The sequence below is a fragment of the Amblyomma maculatum genome, chromosome 1 (assembly GCF_055883805.1).
Source record: "Amblyomma maculatum isolate TAMU_Amacu chromosome 1, ASM5588380v1, whole genome shotgun sequence".
Classification (NCBI taxonomy): Eukaryota; Metazoa; Arthropoda; class Arachnida; order Ixodida; family Ixodidae; genus Amblyomma; species Amblyomma maculatum.
Window position 1 is genome coordinate 374,555,181 of NC_139344.1, and position 21,614 is coordinate 374,576,794.

At 46.6% G+C, this 21,614-nt stretch overlaps 1 protein-coding gene across 1 annotated transcript in view; it reads left to right on the forward strand.

The window, feature by feature from the left end:
• The first annotated feature begins 662 nt into the window (after positions 1-662).
• LOC146208277 (uncharacterized) overlaps positions 663-21,614 on the forward strand; it is a 419,325-nt gene continuing 398,373 nt past the window's right edge. Inside the window, exon 1 of the mRNA XM_084592449.1 lies at positions 663-1,175. The gene's annotated coding sequence lies outside the window, so the exon portion shown is untranslated. The remainder of the gene's footprint in view (positions 1,176-21,614) is intronic.

The window sequence follows — 21,614 nt, forward strand, 5'->3', positions numbered from 1 at the left end:
ACTCTAGTTTTCCGTAGTGTTACTGTCCGTTGCTCCGGCATCCGCCGCGTGGAGTGTACTATTTTTGCTCACGCTAATACCGTTCTTCGGCGTCAGTAATAAAAGTTGGCCCAGAACTATGAGGGGCATTTCGCAGACAAGTATTAACCTACCGCCAAGCCCACAGCATGCGCGACAATGACATTATAATCTGCAAAAAAAAAAAAAAAAAAAGAAAAGAAAAGAACGCTGTAGCGCTTTTTTGGTCTCTTCATTTTCAGTCTTGGTCTCTCGGGCGACCAGGTATAGACGCCTGCCATGCCGAGCAAAACTAGGCCCATTTGTGTCCGCCTCTAGAGAGATAAAGCTACGCAAATTCATCGCTGCTAATACTAACTTTTCGGAAGCTTCCACGATGATTGCACATAATTCGAGCTGTAGTGTTATGTGCCTCTGAGCCATCGCCAAGCCTCGTGAACCGCGAACGACGACAGTTTGCGTTTCGACGTTCGACTTCGACGGCGATGCCTGCCGGCTGCTTGGTCATCCTTGTAGCGCCTCGTTAGCAGCAGCAGCCAGCCACTTGTCCTCTTGAACAGGGTGCTAGCCCAGGAAATGCTGCGCAGCGAGAGGCTGGCTGGGGTGTTCGCATCGGAAGTCGCGCGATTCCCAAGGACGGGAGGTGGTTCTTCGCCAGCAACTGTTCTTGACATCTCGCCCAAAGCCCAGAGACCTAGTGGCACACTTCCTTCCGTTTGTTCCTCGGACGGGAAAGGAGCACTTTTTTCCTCATCAAAAGCTGCTGCAATGACACTTGAAGACCCAGCTCCGGCGACGCAAGATTGTCATAAGCCGCGCCGAGTACACGTTCATGATGCGTTCCTGTAATGCGTCTTCAGCAAGCCTGACACGATGCCGCAGTTTGCCGGCAGGTCAACAGACTCATCCGCTGTGTGACTGAACCACTGGCAACCCTCGTTCCGGGGCGTGTGGTGATTGTGTTCAATGCGACTGCTGTGAAAGGGAAAGTGATCGGCCGGGGTTAAAAACCATGTTGTGTGCGTGATCAGCTGACATAGAAGGTTTCCAACGCCAACCGCTTCAGCATGCGACAGTCACATCTCTGGTTACTGTCACGTTTATTCAGTGACCGCGACTAATTCCAGACCGTGCCTTACGGCGTCGTCTTCCAACCGGTAAGCTAGTCGCTGACTCCATTTTCCTGCATGGCTACCTCTTCGGGCATCCTTATACCTTGTCCAGGACTTCAGCCCTGCTGAACGTTGTGTATTGGGAGGAAATTAGCTCAGTCGAGGGAAAATTGCAAATATCGCATGTCTGGATGGCAACCTGTGCCGTCGCAGTCGAAGAAAAAGCTCGCCTTGCATGCAGACTGGCTGGTTGTGGATTCTGAAACGAAAGACGTGAAGTTTAAACTTCTCTGGCTTCCCGTACGCTTCGTTAATGGCTTGATACGTGAGGCGTCACCTTCATTTAAAAGAGAAACTAGCAATTTGCCACTTACATTCTGTATGCTAAACTGCCAGTCTTTCGCGTTGTGATTCGGATATCATCATCTTTTTAAACGATCCTTCCGAGTGCAAGTCTGTCCAAAATATAGAGAACACAGACACTAGATGTATAAACGGGTAATAGTATTTACACTATTATGCATGGTTTCTTTTTTGTTTTGTTTTTTACCCTCTCTGAGCTGAAATGCGACAGCACCAGTGCTGGTGTCCCTTCCGCAATATAGTTGTATTACTAAAGCAGAGTACGCCTAACATATACAGCAGTAGGTAACACTGCGCTGTGTCTGCGTTACTCCTCTTACCAATCACAGCAGCAAACGAAATCGGCCTTTTAATCAGACTTTATCAAACAAGCAAAGTATATTAAATATCTCGAGCTTTTCATTTCGTCACGAAAACTTTTCTAAATTTTGTTAGAGAAAAGGATTGACAACGGAAAAAATACATGGCGTTTATCCAGCCACCTGTTACATGCTTTTGGCTCGGGAGTTTGATATTGCAAATTTTCGATTGCAGCTTATCTCCTTTTCGAGATACGTATATATACGCCCACGGAGGCGTCACCGCACCGTCATCTATCGTGGGCGCCTGCAAGAGTTTTGGGCCGGACGGCTACCTTTGCATTGGCCAAGTGATGACCTGTACCTGACTAGTAAACGGCTGGTTATCGCGCAAGCGCTGCAGCCATGCCACTACGTCAAAACCGTCGGATACGGTAGAACTGGTCTACCGTCAGTTACGATATCAAACGAGGACCTATTTTCCTTACTGTAACCCCCCCTTATCCCTTGCTACCTTACGATCAGACGGTGAACGAGAAATAAATTACCTAGTCATCTCGAGCAATTAACTCCCCGCGTGAGATACACGGTTTAAGCGAGAAACAGCGGCTCAAGAACGTATCACGAATTGCCTCTGAGCGCGTTTCCGGTAGCTTTTTGATCGTCTCTGCCTAAACGCTTTGTGGGTTTCTCAAAATGGCCCTCTCCTGTGACGAGCGAAATGAATGACATCTCACCTGCGGGCGGGCGGAAATGTGCCATTCTAGTCGGATACAGGTCAAGAAAAAAGCGGCATCCAGCTATCAAAGGATCCCCCTCCAACCAATATAGCAGCCGAGCTATACCATGACGTCACGGCCGGCCGCCCTGCACCTACGAGTAGCGCTTAGAACCTGGTTTCTTCGAGTGAGTCAGTGCTGGCAAATAGTTCCTAAATGCTTCGTGAGTTCCAACAAAAATACCTTTACTCAACTCGATCGATAGTCGTTTGCTCATCAGAGCACAACAGGTAAAACGACGAATTCTGATGGTGAATTTCAGCACTGCCGAGTTCTTACGAAACCGCTTCGTTGTTCGGCGCTTAACTGCATCTGTTTTCCGCCATGGAGCCCTACGAGGTGACATCGCTGGCGACACCCAACAAAAAATGACCGAAAAAGATACTGGAGCACAATCTATCTCCTTTTCCCTCATCATGGTCACTGATCAAGCTGGTTGCACCGCAGCAGGAAAGCTTTACAGAAAGTTTTAATCGATTGTTTGACCACGCACCTCTAAAACGTTGTATGTGCATTGTTTCTTTAAAGCACCCCTTAAATTCTCGCGGATTTTCGTGTATGCTGATGACTCCCAGAAATGGTTGACTCCTCCCCCCCCCCCCCCCCTCCCGCCACACTTTGAAATTCATACCCCGTCCCCATTCCATTTAATCGGAAAGCTGCTACTTTAATAGCGTTAACACGCCCAATTCATCTGAATTCCAGGTAGTTTACCTTTAACTACCGTTTGTTTCCTAACCCGGTCTGGTCTCTTCTTGTTTCTTACTATTGCACCTATCATTGTCCTCTCTTTAACTCGTTGTACTGACGTAAAATTAATGACGAGTAGTTTCGTTAGGTTTCAATTTTTTGTCCCATAAGAAAGTACTGGCAAGAAAACTTCTACGAGTTTTCTTTTTGCAGCATAGACAGCTATTCTTTAGCAGAAAACGCATGTCAAATGCATTTCACCCTATGCTTATTCTCCTAGTCATTTTACTTCATAAATTAAGCGTCTAAGGGAACCCTAAAACAGATATATTCCATGGCCGCGGCTGAGTCACCCGCGTTGCTTATCGAAGGATGTTGCTCCTCCAAGTCGTTTTGCATTACTTCACATCTTTGAACATTATTACTTTTTTTGTGTTTTATATCGTTATTCACTCTCGTGCTTCTGCTTTTCTGTGTGCCATTCATTAATTTGTAAGAACGCCATCTGAAGGCACAGTGGATCGGAGACTGGGTGGTGTACTTTTCATCGTGTTTTCAAGCCTCACTTTTTTTTTTTTTTTTTCGCGGTTTCGTGAGTTTCTCAATTCTATATTGCGGGCTTGCGGCTCACCATTCTCACTAGACTAAGTGATCATAGTATGACGGGTCTTGCCCCAGGTGGACTGAGTCACCATTGCAGTATATGTCTCGAAAACTGATTTTCTATGTTGCACAAAAGGAGTGTTACCCAAGACAGTGGGCTTCGGACATAACAAACACGTGGCTCCTATTGAATGATATCTAGGGTGTGCAGCAGGCTTGTATTCTGGCACTGTTCACTTTGGTCCACGCCGACTGGTTAGAACTTGGAACCCTTAAGGAGGGGCACGACACAAGTGATATATTTTATACCTCCACATCATATCTGGTAACTGCCCGACTGTTTTTCAGTGTTGCAAAGTAAAACTGAAATTTAAAGAAAATGTGTTTGCTACATGACCTTATGATTTATTCTGAAAGCAGAAACAGGCAGCTGTGTTTGAAGGAGGGTAGATGGGCGTATCTACACAACTATAATTGTATAGCGCGACCTCAGATGGTAGCGGTAGCATCAGCCGTTCCTTTTTTTTTTTCTTTTTTTTTTTTTTAGTGAAAGAAACGTGTCTAGACTGAGTCATCTTCACCTGTATATGTTGATTTAATTTCCAAAATATGAGCTCCTTACCGTAGTCGTGTAGCCCATTCGGGTCTGAAGTGGGCGCCGGCTGATGGGAGAAATGTGACGAGAAACGGCCTTCTTTCGTTGTCACTTGTATGCCTTGGGAAGATCGCTACCACACGAGGGTTTTCACGTTATATTTGTGCTGCTTAAGAACCTTATTATAAGTTCACGTCATTTGTTTTCCAAGAGCAGTTGATAATAGTCCACAGAAGATATAATCTGCTTTCAAAATAGTCACCGAGTTTCTTTACAAGCTCATTGCTTTTTCTGGAGTAAGAAGTGGGATAGCTTTCATGGACCCGCAAGAGGATCAGGAAGAGCGCATAAAATGATTTCCACTACTCGTATTATAACAGAGAGACAAAAAAGTTGTCGCGGTTCAAAACGCATATTTTAAAAATGCGCGGATGTAATGTAGCGCTCCCTACTGAGTAAAAGTAAAGACATACGTAGAACGTTTACTTTTGTTGTTGAGAGAGGGCGCTGTAATCGCAAAAACAAAAAGCACCCCGACTGCCAGGTTAATGCGGGTATATTGAAATCGTTTTGACTTCACCTTTCCTAATCGTTTACGCTTACATCAGTCGTTTGTAACACGCATGCGGCCGCATCTGAAGGGTGATGCAGCCGAAAGTAGGTTTACGTTAGACCTTATTCTGTGGCCTGATTCAGAGTGAGTCCGTTGACTTGTATGCTCTCGAAATAGTTGTCAAGATGCAGTACACTCGTGCCCGTGTCACTTATGTCACTCGGAACTTTTGGGCAATGCTGTAAATTCTTTTTTTTTTTAACCTTTTATAGGTTTAATGTTACAACAGAGAGAGAGCAAACAATTGAAGGGGGCATGAGGGGCTCGTTATTATAGAATTTAAAGGAGCCAACAGTCTACGAGTCGAAGGCAAACGTTGGAGATATTTTTGCTTTGTTGTTGGTATTGAAAAGAATTAGTCGCATGATGATTTTAGCGATAAAGAATATTAAATGCAAAGCGGAGGGAATAACAATGCGCCGATGGTGGGTGGGGCTCGTTGTTTTTACTTCCGCTTTGCATTTAATAGTCTTTACCCCTAAAATCATCATAAGACTAATTAATGTCAATACCAACAACACAACATCAAAAAAATATCCCCAACGTTTGCCTCCTACTCGTACACTATTGGCTCCTTTAAATTCAACAGAGCGTAAGCTAACGTACGTTGCGCGTTAGCTGCAGATCTCTTAACAATATAAAGATCGTGATTATTCTTCGTTGCCCGAGGAATGCATTTTTTTCGTGTATGAAAAACTGCCGCGCACGTAGCACCCGATTCAAAGTAGAAAAAGAAATAAAGAGTTTAAATCGAGGCCACTGAAGATTTATTGTCCGCGGAGACGTCGCGGCGGCACCGCGTTTGCGTCTGCAGGTCCCCTGTTTACGCGTCGCAAACGCTGTACGCGGCTCTGGATGCGGGAAATTCTCGAATGTGTTTATGCCGCCGGGTGCGTCACATCAGCGGAGGCTCAAAGGTGGCCGCCGCTCGTTAGTCATCTCTTAACTGACAGTAAATGCTGCACGAGATACTCGCAGGAATCCGCGCGGTGTTCAAACGTGATTTAAAAGGGAAAGAAAGAATGGTTTAGAGTGCAACCCTGACGTTTACAACCTTGTCTGAGGTGAAGGCTGTAATTGTTGTGAGAAAACAGTGTGTCGAGAAAGTAACACATAGGCGAAGGGCCATGCCGGCGGCTTCACTTTTTAGGCCCTATAGTCTTTGCTCGACGTTTTCAATTTGCCCTGTTAGCTAAGCGACAATTGCATCAGGAGGTTATAAATATTTCTTTTTATCTTTATAACCTTCTTGCTGGGACACAGTGCGCATAACTACGGTTTGTAACATAAGCCACGCGCTGTCCAGCCCTGCATACTTAAATGTTGAAGGTGAGGCACTCTCATCGTAATTTTGATGTCACAAAGGAAGCCTTCCTTCCTATATATAGCCTTCCATCCCATATATATATATATGTATGTATTCCCCATGCTCGAGTTCTTAAGATATTAGAAGATAGCAGTTGCAATGACCGTCAAAATCTTCTTGCTCCTTTTTTTACCTTATTTGAATTGAGTTATATAAAACTTAATGAGCAACGAATACACTCCGCGCTTCAGAATTGCTACGCTCAGACATCACCATATGCCCTCAGGACCTGGTCCCGTGACAGCAACAAGGAAAGGAAAGAATCCGATTTAAGTGTGATGGCGTGTGAGCTGGCGGGGGTAGGGAGCGTGGAATGTAGAAAGTTAAACAGAAGAAACGGCAAGCCGTGTCCCCACAGCGTTGATGTCTCGCGACACATGTGCTCCGATAGCATTGCCATTGTTACCGCTTCAAGTAACAAGAGTCGGATGGGGCAAAAGCAAACAGTTTAAGAGGCGTTTCATTCCGACACGCGCGCAAGACATTCCGAGCGAGCTTCGCCACGAATCATGAGCCTCTTGTCCCTGGCGCATGATTCATTTTCCAAGCGCTCTCCGGTGGCAGTGAACTTCGGCGGGCCAACATTCGCTCGCGTCAAGTATCTTGGCACGTTCGCTCGTCTCTTTCGTCCGTTACGTGTGTCAGGACTCGTCGATCGGAAGCCTGTCAGCTGCGAGGCCCGACTCTATCTGGCCGCTCCATTATCCACAATAGCCCATAAAATGAGCCCATAACGAAGAAGGAAATTATAAATATATACGCGAAACTGCTGATGCAGTTGTTGAGGAAATGCATTGTAGCGGTGTGCAATGTGCCTGCTTTTCAAGGACGAATCGAATACAAGTATAGATTAAGTTTGCTGTCTACTCTATAACGAATAGTGTTGGCAAAAAACAAACAAAAAAAAAGAAAATCTTCCAGCACGAATTGATTAAGAATCGATAGACCAGATGAGTATCCGCTGCTACTGCGAATATTCGCGCAGAGGAAATAATTTTGCGAAACAGCGATGCAGTAGTGGTAGCTGCTATTTGGTGCTGTAACTTATGTAGCTGCATACTATATTGATGTCAAAAGGCACAGCAGTGATCTCCACTAGCGGGTACACAACATGAAGTCAGTCCATTCATTATTCTTAGGGCCATCATGTTGTACACATAGGCAGCTAACTGTCTCAATTGATGACGACGTCGAATAACCCATAGCACGCGATATCTCGTAGGTATGACGGACGAGGGCTGAGCGTCACGGCCCTATTCGTCTCCACCGAATCGCCGACCCCTAACTGCCCCCTCACGAAGCGACCCATAAATTAGTTTTTGCTCAGATCTCTCTGTTCATTTGAGTTGCGGAGATCACCATACGATTCAAGTGTAAACAAACTGGCGCTCTGATTGATGAATTTCGTTTATCAAACAAAGGGATATCATTTGAATTCGCGAACTTTCCCTACTAGCCGCCTTTGAATTTCGTTCAAGTGCTGTTTCGTTGGATGTACATAGAAGGGCGGAGGAGCAGCGACGGGTGTGTTGAGTCGGACAGCGGCTAATCTTGCCGCTGTTTTTAAGATGTAACTGCAAATACAGAAGGCACTTTATTAGGGTTAAACAACCACAGATCTTCGGATGTTTGCCAGCTCACAATCGGCCATCTCGAAATCTGCTTGGATGTCGGCGCTTTAGTACCTGAGAATACGAGAAGAAAAAAAAAAAAAGCGCCAGGACAAGCATGCGCTGTATCACGCACTGGCTCATTTTAAATGCCACATGTAGTGCCTTTGCCACTTCACGTTCGGACCTTTACTGAGCATGGATTGGCGCAATGTCGCCCTACTATGCGTAAGATTCCTCACTCTTCTCCAAAATTTGTATGCGACCGACGCTTACAGTGCCGACCATCAATACGTGTAAAAAGAACGAGAAGCTGTTCTTTTTTTTTTTTTTCGCTCAGAGGCGCCAGGATACAGGTTGGCAAACCGCACCAGAAACATAAGTATATTTACTCCGTCACGAAGGTCCTCTAAACGAGGGTATTGAAGATGAGCCGGTAAACGTGAAAAAAGTCGAGATTTGCGGCAAGCTCCGTGCCCGTATGAAGGCATGCAGATCATCGACGTATAAATCCGATCGAAAAATCGGATTTATACATCGATGACCTGCATGCCTACGTGTCACGTGTTCGGGAAGAAGCATTAATGCATGAATGCCTTCTGCGGCCTGCACGAAGGTAATGGAGACGTGCTGTTCGTGCGTCGTGCTTCAGATCTCACTTGTATACGAATACAGGTTACATCTCGCCCGGATAGAAATAAAATCACCGATACGTTTGGAAACATATCGACAGACATGTTCATTTGCTTGGGCCTGACTCTGTTGTAGTTCTAAAGAACGCATCATTAGTTTATTAAGATGCATGCTCAAGCCAGCTAACACTACCAAACATTCTTTAAGGAATCCGGTCAGCCGCGTACACTAAGAACCTGCACCGCGCGACCGCCTCCAGTCACGACACTGGTGGCATATACGCTGCGGCGTGCACAGAACGTCATTCATCGAATGACGCGGACGAGTTCTGCGATTGAGCTGACGTGGGAACATCACGCATGTCGAGCAACCGACCAGACGCTCACGTGGTCGGGCTCTGTGTGACAGGGGAAGGGTATAAGGTTACCCCCATTGTCCTCCATGCGCGTCTCTTCATTTATATATATATATATATATATATATATATATATATATATATATATATATATATATATATGTTCGTGCCATTCCCATGTATGCTTCTCTGCAAACAAAAGCATGGGAATGCCGCGCAGCGCGAACCCCTCGGCAAAGACGCGCCTTTCGCCGGCCGACCACTCAGAAACACTACGCGCATCCGGTACGCGTACAATACGCGCGGAATGAATCGGCTGAACAGACTCCATTCACACAGAATCACGAGCGAGGATGGGAAGAGATGCCGGAGAAGAGAAATCAGCCATAAAAGGGATCCGGCTTTTCCTCCTCGGCACCGCGAACGCGGGAGACGGGAGATATCACACTATCGCACTTCCTCGAGCTCACGTTGGAGGGGAAGAGAATCAGATCCCGTGAGATACCTTGCGAGTTTCTCGGACACTGCCTGTGTCCGTGCGTGCGACCGCTGGAGAAACGGATGATACGGCGCGATATATGGCGCGAGATGATCGTCTCACGTATAGTTGTGTGCGAGGAGGTGTCCATATATATAGGTATGTGCACACAATGGAGAGCTAACTGGCCCGACCCAAAAATTCCACGCTGGACGTATGGAAGGAAAAAGAGCGCCGGTGAGGACACCCGGATGTCCAGGACGGGCATAAAATTACAGCGCCGATATCCGGCCCCTATTTTTCGCTATTACGCCCTCACCCCCTCCATCACACGCAAGTGCGCACGCACGCACTCACGCAAGAGTGCGGACGAGGAGGGAACCCCGTGAGTCGAAGGACAGAGAGATGAAAAAACGTGGCACATTTCTCGCGGAATCTCCAATTTCCACGGGCCATTTCCGCCATCCTTTTGTCGTCCACGCTATCCAGTTATGGCTTGAAGAATGGTGGCTGTCTTGAGCGTTTTGTTGAATGAAACCAAGTATACATGCGTAGTTGTGAAAGTGACAGCTGCAGGAGTCAGCTAATCGCATCTACAATTCTCTGAATTCGCCATATAGCATATGCCTGCTACTTATTCGTACATAATAATTAGGGCCCTGTGGTTGACCGGCCGCAGAGCGTTGATCATTCGTGGAAGCGTAAGGGTGCCATGACAAATGGATTGGTTAGACGAAGAACCCGTTGCTGACCACACGAAAGTCCAGCGTGACAGGTATGTCACAAAGCGCGGAGAATGCCTCTCACGGGAATCCGGTCAGCGATGTTGGGGACAGCGGTGTTTGGAAAACCACGGGCTATGAATTGCAATCACCAAAGCATCTTGCCGCAGTGAGGATCGAACAAGATTTTTCTGCAGTATGCTATTTTAGGGGCTCGACTGAGGAACCCAAGGGCACGCGGTTTAAGTTCCGGCCACGGCGGTCTCTTTTCGATGGAGGCGAAAGGCAAGGCCTGTGTACTGCGCGACGTTAAATAACTATAGATGGTCGAAATTAACCGAGCTCTCCATTGCGGCGTCCCACAAAGCAAGAGTCCCTTTGGCACATTAAAAGAAAGTAATTTTTTTCCTATAATTTACACGTGCGATCATATCATTATGGAGCACTTAAAAAACGGTCGCTTTTCAGGACACGTCAAACGGCGTTGACAAAAGTGCAAAGCTCGTACATCTTCTCGTGAACAAAAGAGACCCCGCGCTCAATCCTAGTTCGGCACTTTGCCTTACGACATGTGTACGCCGAGCCCGGCGATGCACTAACTCGTGTCGACACTGCGGCGCACTTTATGCAGGTCTCAACCCCAGGAGTGCATCGTTATGGTAATGCAGTGCGGCACGGTTCCGAACTCGGCGGTGAGAAAGGGGGGTAGTGCTCACGAATCACGATAATACAGACTGCAAAAACTACGTGTACGTGTTTGTGTGGGAAAGCTGCTCGAATCGGCACGAAAACGCCGCTCCGCAAGGGAAACACGAAGCGCCCATTACGACGGCTGTCGGAGCGTGACGGCTGGTGGCGAGCTTCTATTGCGGCACTGTATCCAGCTGCGGAGCACAATCGGCTCCCATCGGGGAGATGGGCCCGGGGAAGATGGAGCGGAACGGTTTGTGTGCCTTAACAACACAGAATAAAAAGCGACTCTAGTGCCGCTCGGACGAACAGCCGGAACTCACGCGTTGGACGAGTGCCGCCTCCACCGTCCTTGTCCGATTTCTGCAACACAACGCAGACTTCACCCCTGAGACTCGAATACCGAGAAGGCAGGCAAAATGCGTTTGCTCAGTGGGGCAAAAATCTTGCGCAGATACCACACGTTTGTAATCTTGGGATGCTAAAGCTTTATGACGAAATATTTCATTCTATATTTAAACCTATAGTTGCCGGAATGATGTACCCTCTTTGTCAAAAGTTTACACTCCAGGAGGTCTGGTTCTAATTTGTGTAGCATGCACTCCTTTAGCATTCGTGGAAGTTCTTCCCGCTTGAAAGGGTAGCAACGTTGGGAATGTGTTACGAATTTATGAGCCGCATGGTGTGGCTCAGGAGCAAACTCGCTGGGCTCTAAACTTTTGACAAAGACTGTACAGTTCAACTCTTTCTTTGCGACAATCTTCCAGACTTAAACCACGTCCCAGTAGGCTGACGCCACTGTATTTAAAGCTACCATCGCTGTTATGCTGAATATACTGAATGCTTGTCTCGGTTTTTGTTATTTCAACGTACGTACCCTCTCTTCTCCCTAGTACATGGGTTCGGAAAGTAAAATAAATGTTTGAAGCTGGACCACACTAATATTTCTGTCCCCGACCCCACTTCTTTTTAATACCCTCATTACACGCTCGCTATACTCAGTTCATCTCTTTCCCTGCGACGTTTTCTTTAAGCGTTCATATCATAGAGTGTTCGCGTGAGTTGTCAGTGTGGCACCGATGTAGAATGTTTTTCGAAGCTTATCGTCGTTTATTGCTATATGTAATTTGAAAATATGAATGTGGGCCCTGGGAGATGAAAGAAAAGGCACGAAATTATGATTCCAGCAACTGCCACCCAGAAGTATACACAATCTGCAGTGCTTGCCTTTTCCTCAAGGGAAGAAAGGCAGGAGCCGATAGCGGGAATAAAAAATAAAAAAAAAGAGCATTGCAATGGAGAAAATGGAATAAGACACAATGGGCAGTGCAGAAATAAGCGCATTCAGGTACAAGAGCATAAGTCAGAAATAAAGGAAAGACAATGTCGCCACAAAGCAAGTCAGTATTCTTAATGTCAGAGTGGCGCACCTGTAAGAAGTCATTTTTGTGATTAAAAGAAAGAAAAATGTGTAATATCACAGTTAAATAAAGTAAGTGTTGAAAAGTAAAATATTCAAGAATGAAGAGGCCAAAAGATATTAGATGACAAAAATAAAGACGTATAGTCCTTATAGTCACGCAATATTTAGCTTTAGATTAACGGGCTGCTGACTGTATAACTTAATGGTGCATTCCGTCCTTTAGCTTACTGCTAGTGAAAAGGAAGAATACATTAATGCGTCATAGTGGAAATTAAGATCTGATAACAATTTGGTGTTTTTGTGAGCGCACCTCTTTTTGATGATCGACGATAGGTACTAGTCAATATCAAAATTTAGGCTCTCGCTCTAAAGTAGATAAAGGAACTGCAGACTTGGAAAATCACTTAGAAAATGAAACGTGGTTAGTTCTGTGCCTTATTTGGCAACCACGTTGTCCATCATCGCACGTGCGGGAGCAAAGCTAAGCTTGATTGTTCGGGGCAGAAAACATGAGAGGGACAGAATGCCTGTTCGCTATTTTCTTGAGATGGTATGAAACCTTATGAAGGTAGGGCAGCACCACATGCCTGAACGCTACGCCAACCTCTGACTTGGCGTCCTAAACTGCAGGATCTTCGTTTTTGAATCAGGGCCTCGGCAACTGCTGTTAAGAGCGGGAATGAAAAGCCTGCTGTAAGAAGCCGAAGCATCTGATTGTCAATATTTGCCTGCATTTTACAAATACACGAATTTCTGAGAGCCGATTTCCTGCATGAGGACGCTATTCCCCTTTTTACTATTTTTGAATGTGCAGGCTTGAACAGAAGGAGTCCTTTTTCTGCGCGGGGTTGGTATTCCCAACAAACATGGCGTTGAACGAACTGTAAAACATTCCTGTGGGGTAACTAGCCACTGAAATATATTCCTTAGCCGTGTTACTTAAAATCATTTAAAACAATCCTGGTAGGAAGAGTCAGACTTTAAAACCACTCAATAGTCGCCACCATACCTAAAAGCTTTCTTGACCTTTCTTGCTGAAAACATCCTATAAATTAAGGTCCGGTCAATACAATACAATTATGTTGATACGTGGCAGAAGGCTAGTTCAGGAAACCACAACAGGTAATGACAGACGTAATTGTTCTGGCAACCACTAACCGGTGCTTCAGCTTCGTCGTCTCTCACTCTAGTACACCGTCGTCCTCTTCAGTGGTATATACGTAACGATATCACAGAGAGCTGGAGCAACACAAGACCCATTGAAGCTGACATTCCGTTGTGAAAACGGACGACCATTAAAAAGAGTAAAAGGGATCTTAAGGCAACATTCCAGAAGATTTATAAAGTTCCTCACATCAAGTCCGGCAGCATTCGGGAATGCATGTGACACTATTTTCTTCAATGCATGCTTTGTCAAAATTCAATAGTTCATTCACGCTACGGCACTAAGCTGAAAAAAAAAAAAAAAAGAAAATCTGTGTCAATTGATAAAACATATACCCGATCATTTTTCAGCAAAAACTGCAATACTTCATCACATTTCTTGGTCCTGAAGGGGTCATTCATCACTAGTAATTTCAATTTCTTCCGAAAGAATTGGCTTACACAGTGTTGCCAACACACAGATTCATTGACAGTGATGAGAAAGGTATGTTTTTTTTTTTTTTTTTTTTTTTTAATGTGTTTTAGCCAGACTTGGAAGGCTGACTTGTCTCTAAAGCTCCGAGCGAAATAGTCTAGTCTCTTGACGTGGGCCAATGACGGTGACACTGAACCAAAGAAGGTACACATATCTGCTGGGGCGAGTGAGAACCCGTACAGTCGTGCTCGGCAATTGACATGGATGATATGACTGAGGAAGGCGTTGATGACAAGAAGAATATTGAGCACGCAAAATGAGGGCCCACAGAACTAGAGAGGAACTGAAATAAAATTTCGGTTGATCCTAGTTGGTTCATGATTTTCCTAATTTAACTATTTTCAGTGAACCTGGGTGTTGGCAGCATTGTGTAAGCCAATTCTTGCATAAGAAATTGCAATTACTAGTGATGAATGACCCGTTCAGGACCAAGAAATCTAATGAAGGAGTGCAATTTTTGCTGAAAAAATGAGAAGATCGGGTATGTTTCGGGGACGTCGAAGGTTTATTCTACTCACTGCCGCAGCGTGAACTTTTGAATCCTGTAAAAGCATGCATTGAAGAAAATGGTGTCACTGCAATTTGGAGCCGGATTTGCTGTGGTGAACTTTTTAAATATTTTGAGATGTTAACTCAAGGTCAATTTTATGACCAGCCGTTTTTACAACGGAATGACGTTTTCATTAGGTATTGTGTTGCTCCAGACCTGTGTTATATTTTTAGCTTGTATTGACCAGACATTAGACCACGCTCTTAAAACAAGAAAGGTCAAAAACGTTTTAGGTACATTGACGACTATTTAATGGTTTTAAAGTCTGACTCTTCCTACCAGGATACGATTAATCTTGTTTTAAATGATTTTAAGCAACACGGACAAGATCTACATTTTACTCGTGAGTTACCCTACAGGAATGTTTTTCAGTTCTTGGACCTTAAGCTCCGGGTCTTTGAACGCCATGCTTGTTTGGAATACCAACCACGCGCAAAAAAAAAAAAAAAAAAAAAAAAAAAAAAACTCCTTTTATTCAAGCTTGCGCGTTCAAAAAGTCGTAAAAAGGGGAATAGTGCCTTCATGCATGGAATACGCTCTTAAAAAACTGTGATGCATACAGTGCGGGCAAGTTTTGAAAGCTGAACCGGCTTTTGGCAGCAGGTTTTCCTTAACAGCTGTTGCCGGGGCCCTGATTCAAAAGCTAAAAACCAGAACGCCAAGTCAGAGGCTTGCTCCTGAACGTGAAGCATTCAGGCCTGTGGTGCTAAGGCTTCGCACCATCTCAAGAAAACAGTAAATAGGCATTCTGTCCCTCTGGCGTTTTCTGCTCCGAACATGCTATCTAAACTTTGCTCCCGCACGTGTGGTGATGGACGACGTGGTTGCCAAGTCAGGCATAGAACTAACTACCCATGTTTCATGCGGCCATTAGAGTGGGATATGCTATCCCACTTTGTTGTGGGAAGACTTACGTCGGGCAGACTGGCCGCTGTATTATCGGGCGACTCAGGGAGCCTGCGCTAAATGTTAAAAACAAAGATGACAAAGGCCCCATCTCGTGTCTCATATCCTTACTTGCAGATCTGCAGCGATATTTGAGATATCGATTATTGACAGAAGCAAATATGAACACGCGCGGTTGGCATATCAAGAAAAAAGCTGAAGACTGAAGACTATATTATAGCGACACTTCTCTTTCTTTGTACGAAGCCGAATATAAGTTTCTGTGCTCGCGATCGACGTTGTTTAAGTGGACCAGATGACATGTGAGTTTCTTGTCGGCTTGCACAAGGGTAGCCTGACGTCTATACATGCGTTGTTGCCAGGAAGAATAAAGTAGTTGTTAGGGTTGTTAGCGCCTGTCTTTGTCTCTTCTCCGTGGTTCGTCTACTGTTTGCACTCATCCGTTACCTTAGGAAAAGATTTAATACGGGGACGGAGAACAGTACCGAAACTGCCCCTCCCCCCCCCCCTCTCCCTCCTTCTACCTTCAAGCGAGGAATTTAACACAAGAAAATCATGCTGAACCCAAATTTATATAGAAACGTAAGGTCCAGATGATATATGGTACATATGGTTGAAATGCGACCACCTCCTGTAATAGGCCCCTCCGAGGCATAAATCTGTCCACGCCGCCGTCGAACTGATAGTTTATACTGAGATACGTGGTTGGTTGGTTTGGTTAGTGGGGTTTAACGTCCCAAAGCAACTCAGACTATGAGAGACGCCGTAGTGGAGGACTCCGGAGATTTCGACCACCTGGGGTTCTTTAACGTGCACTGGCATCGCGCAGCACACGGACGCCTTGCTTTTCGCCTCCATCGAAAGGTTGCCGCCGAGGCCAGGATTCGATCCCGCGTCCTTGGGAGCAGTAGTCGAGCGCCGTAACCACTGCGCCACCCCGGCGGGGGATGAAGATAGTAATAGGGAGCACTAAAAAATGTGCGGTTCACTAATTCGTCAATTACAAGGACCACACTGTCGGTGTGTCACGCATAAATGCACTGCAGTAAAGTTCTCTCCTATTTCATATATAACTACGAATGAGGCCTATGCCAAAGCGCTCCACTTGCTACGTGTTCTCATTCTGGTCTGATGTGCATGAACCGCTTTTGACGCGAAGGAAAATCGCAAAAAATCCTTTGAGTGACGTGACCGCTGTAAGAAATATAATAGGCTTGAAAGAGAAGTGACAGCGAAAATAATTTATTGGGTGTAACTCTTGTAAACCTGTATAGATACAATGTGATAGCTCTGTTTGACTTGGTTAAGCTTGTGAAGCTTTCATGTGAAGGTCAAAGGCCAAGGTTACAGGTCAAAGTTTGTGGGTAACTGGTTAACGCAACGCTTAGCGGCCTATATACGTATACCTTAAACCGAGCTGTTGCCTTCAATGTCGAATTTCCGCACATGACCTTAGCGAAATCTAACTTAATAGAGCTCTCGTTGTAAAACTGCTCTGAACAAATCATCGGGGCATCTGGATCACTTTGAATAGCCGGCACCGACAACACAAGTGGTAAGAGCAAATTAAGCGCATGTGTTCCTCCGCATTAAGGAGAGTCTTGGCTTGGAGCTTGACACGGACGCTTGGTGTTCGCATCAGCTCCTCCAATTTTCGACCGTGAGTGCGGAATTCTTGACTGTTCATGTTTCGAATAGCCGCAATCGACGCATGAAGGTGTTAAGCACCTGTCCACCCTCTCTTCGGGTCCGTCTTCCCGAATTTGCTGATAAACTTTGAGATTGCTCTGGGAGCCGGCCACCGCCACATTAGGCCAGGGCCTAACCCTTCACTCCCCCGACTTCACGGCCCACCAACAGCGGCATGGTGCGCACTGAAGATGGGGCTACTGATACTGCATCAAGATGGGACCGGGCCATGGAGGCTCGACGTATGGCTCACCCCGATGTCCTCTCTGCCCAGCAAGCCCCCACGAGCTCGACTCATCAGCCCCCGGCCGGCACAGCCACACCAACGCAGCCTACGCAAGGCAAGTCTTCCACCGTTCTAAAGCGTCCGCCACCGTTGCCCAAGCTCCCGACACGAGACCTTAAAATCGTGTTCCGCCCCGGTGGAGGCCTCGACCTAAGTAAACACAACGGGGGCTATATACTGTCTCTAGTCACCAGCGCTCTGCAGCTACCGATAGACGCAGTGCGAACACAAGACGCCATCCGAATCAACCCCAGGCACAATTCATTCACTATCAGCACGCCAGCCGAAGACCGTGCCCGCAGATATGTACAACTAGAATCTATAAAGATAATCGACCAAGTCTACCCAATGAAAACGTATATCGCTCCTCCGGACAACGCCATTCGAGGCATCCTTTATAATGCTATCTAGAAGAAATTTTTACAGAGCTAAAAACGTTCAACCAAAGCCCCTCCTATCTCATCACCGATGCACGCCGACTCGGCCACACCAAATCAATTCTGGTCACCTTCATAAATACCGAATCAGTACCTAAACAGCTGCGCTTCTATGGAGCGGTCTACCACTGCCATCCATTCATCGCCAAAGCAGAAGCCTGCTTCAACTGCCGTCGTCCGGGACATCGCAGCGACGTGTGCACGGCACCCAAAAAGGACTTATGCCAACGATGTGGGGAGACTCATGTACCGACCGACCCTCCAACGTGTCCACCCCAGTGCATTCTATGCGGCGGCCCCCATTTTACGGGCTCCCGCGATTGCTCGGAGCGATTCAACAGACCGGGCAACAAGAGACTGACACGCTCGATAGCTGGTGCAGACGCCGAGCAAACAACCCGGCAATCCCGAAGCAAGCACCGGACGAGTTCCACTAACCGCGTCCGCTCCAGGTCCGCCGCGTCCGCCGCTTCGACCAACGCCAGGAACCGCTCGCCATCTTTCCCGCCCCTGACCGACCAGCCTCCGCCGGAAAATAAGGTGAGCTGGGGCCCACGATCTTCCTCCCTTGTCCGAGAAAATAAGCAACTTAAAGAAAAGCTAGAAACTCAGGGCAAGCAAATTCAACAACAGAATGATCAAATAAAAAAACTCAATGATCATATTGAAAAGCTCACTCAGCAAATGCAAACGCTAATTCACAGGCTCTCCCCCGCAGAGGGAATGGAAAGTTCTTGCACTCCCCTCCCAGGTCATTCCACCCCACTTCCGCCTTCTCCTCCCACATGCAACAACACAGCATCTACTACTAAAACTCATACACCCGCCAAACGGAAGGCACCTCACCAAGACATTCCTACAGTGGTCGACTCCCAAAAGCCTGATCTGGTCGCCTCCATAGCTTTACTCGAAGAGAAGCTTGCGGAAAAATTTGAATCTATGACCACCAGCACGAACGCATGGGCAGCTGGAGTAGACGCGCGGATAGCGATGCTCGAGCAGCAGATGCAGCAGCAACAGATCCAGATTCAAACTGCTCTAGAAAAGCTACTCTCTACCACAGTATCTCAAATGATCCCACCCGAATCTCAGCCCCAAAATGGCAGGACGTCGACAGGACATTAAGGTGTGGCAGTGGAACTGCAGAGGCTTTCGTTCCAAGCGTAGTAATCTGCAGCTCTACATTCAGTCCCTTCCGGCCGATGAAACACCAGCGGTAATCGCACTGCAGGAAACAAACTCCCCTGTAAAACTGCTCAATTACACTCCTCATACACCAACAAACTGTCCTCAGTACAGAGTGGCGACGCTGGTTCACCGCAACTACACAGCAACTGATCACAACATGGACGTTGCAGATATCGACTTCCATTTGATAGAGCTGCTTCCCAAAGAGCGGAAAGGAACGAGTCTATTCATTCTGAATATCTACAGCCCCCCGAAAGGGAAAACTGCTCCTCTAATGGCGGCCATGAAAAAAGCCCTTCAGATCAGCGCTAACCAACCATTGATAGTGGCAGGAGACTTTAATGCCCGCCATATCACATGGGGATACAAAACGACTTGCAGTAAAGGCGCCCGACTCTGGACACTTCTCCAAAATGAGGGCATAACCCTTGTCAATGATACACAACAGCACACGCGCATCGGCAACAGTGTACAGAACAACACCACCCCCGATCTTACACTCACGAAAAACATAACACAATGCTATTGGACAAACACGCAAACCTCTCTTGGTAGCGATCACTATATAATTGAGACCTCTTTCTCACTATCCTCCATAACCCCCCGTGTAAAGAGGAAACTCAAAATCACCAACTGGGATCGCTTTCGCGATCTTCGTACCGCGGCCCCGAAGCAGATAGACCACCTTACAAATTGGCTGGCTAACCTCAACAAGGACGTGAACATGGCCACGTCGGAAATGCCGTGCACACAAACCTCGGAGGTGATTGACAGCCGATTACTCCACATGTGAGAAGCTTACTCGAGCTTACAGAAGCGATGGCTTAAAAACAAACACAATCGCGCCCTGAAGCTACGCATCTCCGCTCCCATAAGGGAAATGGAGACGCACGCGGCACAGCTCAGTCACCAGCAATGGGGTCAAGTATGCGACCGCCTTGCTGGAAACCTAGGACTTAAGGACACGTGGCGGTTGCTACGATGCCTTCTTGAACCCGATCACGCCAAGAATGTACAGCAGAAAAATGTGACGCGTCTTATCCATGGCATAGACATGGACAACGACAACATTATTCAATCCTTAAAAGATACATACCTCACAACCACACCGAAGACACCCTTACCACAGTACCTTGGAACCCAAAACCATGAGCTAGACGAAGACATCACAAAGTATGAAGTCAGAGCAGCCATGCTCCAACTCCGCACTACGTCTGCTCCAGGAGCCGATCAGGTCACGAACAGAACACTTAGAAACCTCGAAGAAAACTCCATCCAGGCAATAACAGAACTCTTTAACAAACACTGGCAAGAGGGAACACTTCCCTCAGAGTGGACGCACGCTCAGGTTACCTTTATACCTAAACCCGGCAAACCGCTCACTCTTTCAAACCTTAGGCCCATTTCGCTAACTTCATGTCTTGGTAAACTTTTTGAACACGTTGTCTTGAATCGGCTACATACACACATGCAAACCCGCGACCTTTTTCCTCACACAATGCTGGGTTTCCGCAGCCACCTATGCACCCAAGATGTCATGCTACAGATATCAGAAGAAATTCTCCATCCCCGACACTGCAAACGCACAAGAGCATTGCTGGCTCTAGACTTGCAAAAGGCATTTGACAATGTCTATCACTCCTCTATATTGGATGCACTATCCACTCTGAATGTGGGAAACCGAACACATGCTTACATTTCAGCCTTTCTCCGGGATCGCACAGCAGAAATTCGGTTCGGTCCCCTAAAATCCCCCACTTTTACCCTCGGTAATAGAGGCACCCCGCAGGGATCAGTCCTTTCCCCTTTTTTATTTAACATCACACTCATCCCCATGGCTAAAAAGCTGTCACAGATTCCAAACCTCTCCCATTCTCTATATGCAGATGATATCACCCTGTGGACCACCACTGGGAATGTAGGTAGCATGGAAGAAACTCTTCAGGAGGGGGCAGACATGGTGTCAAGATGCGCAGCTTCAATAGGCCTTGCATGTTCCTCCACCAAATCCGAGCTCCTGATACTCCACCCAAGCCCGCGGAAACACCACCAACCCCCTATGCTCATCACCGTAGATGGTCAGCCAGTACCACAAGTTCACAAACTTCGAATACTAGGTATGTTCATACAAGACAACGGCCTTAACACGGATACACTCTCCAGACTGACTAACACAACACATCAGATCACCCGCCTAATCAAACGTATAGCCAACAAGCACTGTGGAATGCGCGAGCATGACCTCAGACGCTTAGTACAGGCATTTATTATAAGCCGCATTCTCTACTCGATTCCGTATTTATATCTAACAAAAACAGAGACAGACAAGGTGGATGCTCTCATCAGACACGCTTATAAGGCAGCTCTCGGCTTACCTAAGCGCACCCCAACCTATCGACTGTTAGGCATGGGCGTTCATAACACCCTCAGCGAACTGGTGGAAGCCCACCGCATCGCCCAACTAGGACGGCTCTCCACTACCCCAACTGGTCGCCACATTCTTTCCTTTCTCCAACTTAGACCGTTAGGTCCCCCTCCAGTAGAAACTTATGCAGTTCCAAAGACAGTCC